Source organism: Porites lutea, chromosome 1 (genome assembly GCF_958299795.1).
Source record: "Porites lutea chromosome 1, jaPorLute2.1, whole genome shotgun sequence".
Taxonomy (NCBI): Eukaryota; Metazoa; Cnidaria; class Anthozoa; order Scleractinia; family Poritidae; genus Porites; species Porites lutea.
The window spans coordinates 10,354,608-10,362,107 of NC_133201.1; the positions used below are offsets into that span (position 1 = coordinate 10,354,608).

Sequence of the window (7,500 nt, forward strand, 5' to 3'; positions counted from 1 at the left end):
TAGGATCCATTGTAGTGAAGAAGTGGGTGTTTTTGTATATGTATTGTGCCATTTCTTAATAAAGCTTTTTTCTGTTTATGTTTGACAATGATGCTTAGCTCGTGTTTTGTTTTACGAAAAATATGGAGATGTCTTTGTTATTTTTATTGTTTGTTGGAGCTATTTCCCTCCTTTGAATTTTATCTCCGATAGACGTCACTTTGCTCTTTAACGGTCTCGGTATTTTCGACTACATAAGCCGAGCCTGTTGAAGTAAAAGCGTGTGCAGTCACTGTACGGTTGATGTACTGCATCGATGAATTATTGAACTGACAATATGAACACCCCGATCACAAACAAGCAACGAAGAGAAATCTCACACCTAGAATATGTATTTATTTCAAGACAAGTCGTGGAAATGGCCTGTTAATTCATGGAGAGCTTTGTCAACGCACGTTAAAACAGGACGTACAGAAGCAAAGACCTTCCTCGCTAGCTTCTAAGAACGTTTGTGTGGACTGCGTTGCTATCGTAAGTCTAGTTAACTCATAATCGGCGGGCAAAACACTCTCTTTGACTTAACAAGAGATATATTTGGAATAGTAAAACGAAAATCGTAAATAGACCGACACAGCAAAGGTACAGAAAGTTTTATCGGCAGAACAAATCCCTTTCCACCGCTGTTCAACTGTCACGTCCTTGTTGAACTGATAGCATCACGTGCGTTCGGAAGCTTGATAATATAGTATGAAGCGATGCATCATGGGATATATGTAATTCCCCCCTTTGGAAACTACTGTTTTGATCATATCTGCCATCCTGAGCAAAATTGAGAATAAAGTGGTATTTGGCCAAATTTGCTACCCTGAGCAAAACAGTGGCAAACGCCTATTTTGATCATATTTGCCGCACTGAGCAAAGATAAGGAAGAAGTGATAATTTGACCTCATTTACTACACTAGGCGATACACAAATAAAGTGAATTTTTGCTCAGATTTACTATCCTGGGCAAAACTGTTGAAAAATGAGTTTTGGTCACTTTTGCTACATTGAGCAAAAATGTGGCAAATTACTACTTTGACCGAATTTGCTATAGAGAGCAAAAGCATTCAAAAATTCATCTTCGATCGCTTTTGCCCATTTGGGCAAAAACCTGACAAATGTCAGTTTTGCTATCAAGTTTGACACCCCTGTAGATGCCTTGATAAAGTAAAGGTTATCCTTGTTTTTACACACGGGGCAAATTTGAGGCAAATTCGGCATTTACCACCTTTGCCACTAATGCAAATTTATGGCAAAGTTGGTCCTATGTCATGTGGCAAAATTGAGCAAAATTAAGCAAATTTGGCATTTGCAGATGATTTGTTCCAAATTTGCTATAGAGGTAAATCCGTTTTTTCGTCCGTTACCAAAAAGATGAACAAACCCGGAAAATTACTTAATGAAGTCTGAATGAAGTTTGAATAAATTTTATTAGAGTGTGGACTCCTACTGACAAAGTTGAAGCAGAAAAGACAGAAAGGAGAAAATGGCATTTCTGTTTTTAACTGACACATAAATTTCGATCTACATATATTTAAACTTCGTGGTATCCCAAATATTAACAAATCTTTTTTTTTTAACTCCCTTTTTTTATTTCTAAGTAGCTTTCAGGGGTTCTGAACTCAACTTCATTTTCTAGATTATAAATTTTAAGCCTATTTCTCTAATTTATTTTTTATTTTTATTATTATTGTTTTTTTCTCGTAGTCAGTTCAGCTTTGTCGATAAAATTTCCCGTTTCGGGTTTTGGTAATCTATTCCTTATTTGTATTCCTTTGTTTTATTTGATTTTTCATTAAAAATATTTTTTGGTCCATGTGTAATTAAATGTTTTTACGAAAATAACGAGAAATTGCCAGCAAGTGAATAAGTGGCTTTGCAAGGAAAAAAGGGCACCGATGATGACCTACCCTATCAAGACATTCAAAAATTATCGCTTATTACAGTTCTCATCATGAATGCCCAGCAAAAATAAAATATCATCTCGACGATACTTTGTACTGAGAAAAGGGCTTTAGAAAAACCTTAATTAAAAGCTACCCATTATTAACTTGTAAATAAATGAAGGTATGTGTCCTTAGCGTGTGTACTGGTAGCCCCAGGTACGCCACGGTTTATTTAATTACTATTATTATAAGGCAGTAAGTAAATTTCTCATTTGCGTGGAATGAAGTGAGTGGCGTCCTCAGTAGAAAGTAGAGCACCTTCACCTCCCACACTTTCATTAAGAATATTAAAAACCCAGCTCCAAGAGAAGTATTTATTTTTCATATTTATGAATGGCAAACTAAGCCACCAGCGTCTAAGTTAGTGGGCGAAAAGCTGTTCAGGCTCGTAGCTCAATTTATGTGCACGGAGAAATTTTCTACTAAATAACATCCAAAACCGAATAAAATAGCTAAGGATAAAGGACTGTCCACGGACGTTGTTTCTCGTGAAAGATTTTTATCTGTTTAAGATGAGTTAGAATAAGAGAAACAAATTAAAGCGTATGTCAAATTATAAATAAATGAGGAAATTCAAGTTCAAGCTCTAGTTTATTGTTTTGCCAAAACTGATACTAAGTAAGAGGAAGTTAAAAGTATTAAAAGCTAATGGCGAGAAAGCCGAAGGGAAATCATCGGGCAATAAGAAAGAGGATTCCTCACATTATTATAACAAAGTATTAACAGAATTACACATGCAAAATCAATGCCAGAGCTATGGTAAATGTTATAATAACAAGAAAGACATGAACAAATAGAAACTCCAACGGTTGGAAATCTTTCTATTGGCAACTTATCGCTCTAGCGTTGAAATGTAAAAAAAGCGAATGGAAAATTTATTGGCTTCGCCTATTTAATATAAGACTTTCAGCAAGCATCGGCTCAGTTATCCCAGGAAGGACAGAGCTAACACATCTCGTTTCTTCTCTTTATTTCTTTCTTTTCTTTCCATTCTTTCTTTTGTTTTTTTTTCTTATTTGCTATCTATCTTCCATTCTTTGTGCGTGTGTTTCTTTTTTTTCTTTTACTTATTTTTTTTTCTTTCGTTTTCTGCTTTATTCTTTCTTGCGAATTAATTCCTAGCTGGGTTTTTACGTTATCATTTTTACTTCTATATTTCAATAACAATTTTATTGCAGTCAGGTTTAGTACCAGTTCTGCCGCTCATCTTGCTCCAGTCTCCAAAGGTGAAAAGAATTCAATTTTTTGACGAGATTTTTGTTATTATTTTTTTCATTTGTTTCCTCACCTCGTTTTTTAATTAACCCGAAAGTCGATGATGCATAACTGAACTACATTATTGGTTTTCATATTCTTATTGTTCAACCAATCGAAATAAAAATGTCTTTCCACTTGCGTGTTTTAATCATTTAGAACTCACGTTTATTAGACGTAATCAATATTAATGGCATAATTGAACTTTGCCTTAATAAATGCACGATAACTGATGAGAGTCATTTGAAGACTGCTAACCAAGATCCCGGTTTCAAAGGAACGTTGGAAACCAAAATCAAAGGTAAGCTGGTCTTGTTTAATCCAGTTAACACTGTTGCGTATTCGCGAATGATTATAGCAGACAAACAAAGTGACCGATTCGGTGGTCCTTTCCCAGAGATTTTGATTCAGGTAGAGTTTTTGAGCTGGAACTTAAAATCGTACCGACCTTTATACACAAAAATGTATGTAATTTTCCCGCTAAGCTTTGATTTAAGATTATCTTTACGTATATATAGCGATTAGAAAGTCATAACTTGTCTTGAATTCGTTATTTGGCAAACGATTTCGGTTTCAAGGTTCAAGTTTCAAGATATATTGTTGTTTTTCCATAAACTGATAATATAGAGATTTAGCCAGGACTAAAAGCGAGGCTCCCATTAATAAATTTATAATTTAAATCAAACAATAAACTTAATGTATCCCACAATTCACTTAACTTTAGAACACATTCATGTGACTTTTGAGGGCAAGGCTAAGTAATTTTAGAGAAAAATAAGTTGCAAACAGCTAGCCCAAGAGTGAAACAAAACTTACATCGAGTTGATAGCCTCGTATGTACACCCAAAAACTGGCAATCATGATCCTCGATCGCATTTAAGAGCCATAACGGATCTTGATCACCGTAGATTAATTAGGCCTGGAAAAAAAATCAGGTCAAATTTTTTGCGTCAGACAAGTTTACTACAAAAACTTGCCGACAATCTGGGTGCGTGTAGAAATTGTGATACGTAATTTCACGAGCCTTTAGGCGAGTGAAATTAGAGGCAATTTTGAAATATCACTCGTGGTATTTATGCCAAATATCACGTACAAATCATTAGATGATTAGTAGAATTGGCATACTAATTATCTAATGTGATTATATATATTTAGTATATACACACTCAGTGAGCTTGGTAATTCAAGCAATCTGACTGGTTCGCTATCTCGGACTATGACGTTATATTCACCGCGCTGGGCGGTGAATATAAAGCAGAACAAAATCGCTGTCGCCGGTGAACTGGGTGTTTTGCCAAAGTTCATAGTAAAGCCTTTTTGAAAATACACGAATATCCAAGTGCTGATGACTTTGAAGGCAAGTATCGACTTCATAGTGTTTAAACAGCGTGATTTATTGTGAAGTGGTTTAATGTAGCTGACTTTTTGTACGCTCGAAGCTATGTTTACCACTACAGAGGAAAACGAGGTCGCTTTGTCACTGTTTTGTGCACAGCATGAGGAGCCGCGTAAAGTCCCTTTTCTAATTATCTTGAGTGACGGTTGCTATGCTCAATTTCCTGTTAGAATTTTACCTCCGACCTCGTGCATGTTAGCAGGGGTAAGATTAGCTGTCATCGGTAGTGATCTTCACAGAGGCGATGAAACAATTCTAAATTTCGCAACTGTCTGTTAATATGGTTAAAACAATACAAGGTAGGGTAAATACATGTAAATAAAGTCGAGCGCGGTCTTTTCAACTATTCTCCGGATCGGATCAGCCCGATCAAGCCACCTTGTATGGAGTATATGTGGGTTACTTTTTGCCGTTTCCTGGTCGAGAATTTCTGTGTTGATTCGCGATCAAAATCGCTTCCCTTAGAAGCGATTGGTATTTCAAGAACATTTAAACAGATCGGACAGGTTAGGAGAATTCAAGCTTCTCTTCTGAAAACCGGAGATGGCCAGCCTTCCTTCTTCACATTGGTTCAAATGCGGGGCCAATTCAGCCTTAGATCAGTAGGTTTACCTTGCGACACATTAATTCTGGTTTGTATAATGACTTGATTAATCGTAAGACTCCTTGAAGGTAAGCACAGTGTTCGATTTATTTATTTCTGCTGCGAACATATCCGCGCCAAAACCTCCTAAATGCCCGCCAAATTTAATGTGGCGCTCCCGATCGTACAGCTCGTGTTTAGGAAGAAACAGGCTCAGCACAACTTCCACTGGAGGCAATTTTGTGTACAAAAGGTACCCAATAAAGAAGTCGAAAAGCTCTATTAATTTCGTGCGACATTTTCTTGATAAACAAAGGAATGTGTTGAAAATTGTAGACGTCCGTATTTTATAATACACATACACACGTAGTGGCCAAATTGCTATATCTCTGACCTTTTTTCAACTGTTTTGCTTGTTGCCGATGTTTAAATGCTTCATCATGATCCAGTGCGATTTATAGTTGTCACTTCATGCTCAGATCTTTGTTTCAATTAATGAGAAAATTATCTTACAGTTAAAGCACTCTTTGCACAACAATAAGGCCAGTAATTACCGCGTAATATTGCGTTGTTGAATGCGTTCTCAACACAGCCGGACGGAGCTCTGCCTATGAAAATAATCGTTTTCCTAGTATCGAATAGGCGGATGTGACTCCCACTGGTAGCAAATGGTGCTACAAAGCCATTAATAAGGGCTATCCATGCAAGTATAAACCTCGTAAAAGCTTTTTATTTTGATCAAAAATGAAATGAAACGCGTTAAAAATATCAGACGCTCGTGTTACCCATACCCCTACCGACCTACCTAAGGTACTTCACAGATAGAGGGCTGAGTATTAAATTTGCTCGTTATTTGTAAGGCCCTAAATCTAAGTAGCTTTCTTTTTCTTTTAAAAATTTTTACGGAGGAATCGAAATGAGTTTTGGTTGAATGGTTGTGTCCATCGCGGTTCACCCCTATTTGTTTTTTTTTTTAATAAAATACGACTGCGCAAGCGAGCAGAGAGCTTTGATATAAATCACCGAAAAAAAATTCATGAACATGGTTCAGGGTATTCTGTACGTGCTTTTATGTTGGGTGTGTCGCCTGATTAAAAGCGAGCGATCGGGTGAGTCGCCTTCGATTAGTGCTAGAAGACTTTGTAAAACGTGTATATTAAATGAATCTTTCTTTAAAAAAACGAGGCCTTAGGAAAGTTTATAAGGTAAAATAGTCTTGGAAAACGGTTTGCCAAATATATTTTTCTTTTGTTTGGTACTTGCTAAGATTGTATTGAGTCAACTAAACGCTTAGAATTCGTAATTGAACTTATTCTTTGGGTGATTCAAAACAAAGCTAAACAACGACCAAAGTTCCGTCTGCACGTGCTCTTCTGGGTGAGTCGCCTGAAAAAGCAAGCGATCGGGTGTGTCGCCTTCGCTTAATGCAAGGGAACTTGGTTGGTTATGGCTCGTGAAAAATAATAGAGACCGTTTGTGCAATGGTATTTTATTGAAAAACAAATAGGGGGAACCGCGATGGACGCAACCAATCAACCAAAATTCATTTCGATTCCCCCGTAAAATTTTTTTAAAAGGAAAAGAAAGCTACTTAGATTTAGAAATATAAATTTCGGGGGAGCAGAATTCAAAGCGAGACTATTCCCTTTTTTGAGAAAAGGCCGGTGAAGTCTCCTATTTAAATTCTGCTCTCCAGAGAAAGCTACTGTAAAAACTATTTAAATTTATAGTTAATGTAAATTCTATTAAATTTAAATCGCTGCACTTCGTTCATCTTCGGTAAATAAATGCATATTGATTCTGAGGTATCCCCTGTTTGTTGCAAAACTCCTCTACACCGCCACAAGTTTTCCAACTGATGCACTGTTTTGGAGCAATTTTCATTCTATCAGGTTCTATTTTTTAGTTGTGTTCATCTCATCAGCTTTTTAGTAGTGTGTGGTAAAATGAGCGGTTGACAGATATGTCGGAAAAAGCTTCACAGGAGGCCACGAAAAGAGATTCGCATTTCAGCTCAAGTATGGTTTCAAGTTGTCAACGGTCTATGCTTGGCTGAATTTAAACAATGGCCTTCTGGTCAGATGGGGGACAAATTTTCCCCCATATTTCGGTCGCTAAGGCTTGCGGCTCGCCATGACGAAAAAGAAAGGCATTTTATATTGCTTAAAAAGGGCTAGGTTATGCTATATTTTGTTCTGTGAGAGGCTTAAATGTGGCTTGGCGTAAATTAAGTTCCAAAAATAATGGTCCAGTCTTGTTATTTAATACTTAATTGAGGCATTGGGACTATTTCCCATCAC

The 7,500-nt window shown here is 36.7% G+C and overlaps 1 long non-coding RNA gene across 1 annotated transcript in view; it reads left to right on the forward strand.

The window, feature by feature from the left end:
• The first annotated feature begins 3,478 nt into the window (after positions 1 to 3,478).
• The window catches only part of LOC140941001 (uncharacterized), a 13,626-nt gene continuing 9,604 nt past the window's right edge, over positions 3,479 to 7,500 (forward strand). The window contains exon 1 of the long non-coding RNA XR_012166405.1: positions 3,479 to 3,522. This is a non-coding gene — a long non-coding RNA (uncharacterized lncRNA). The remainder of the gene's footprint in view (positions 3,523 to 7,500) is intronic.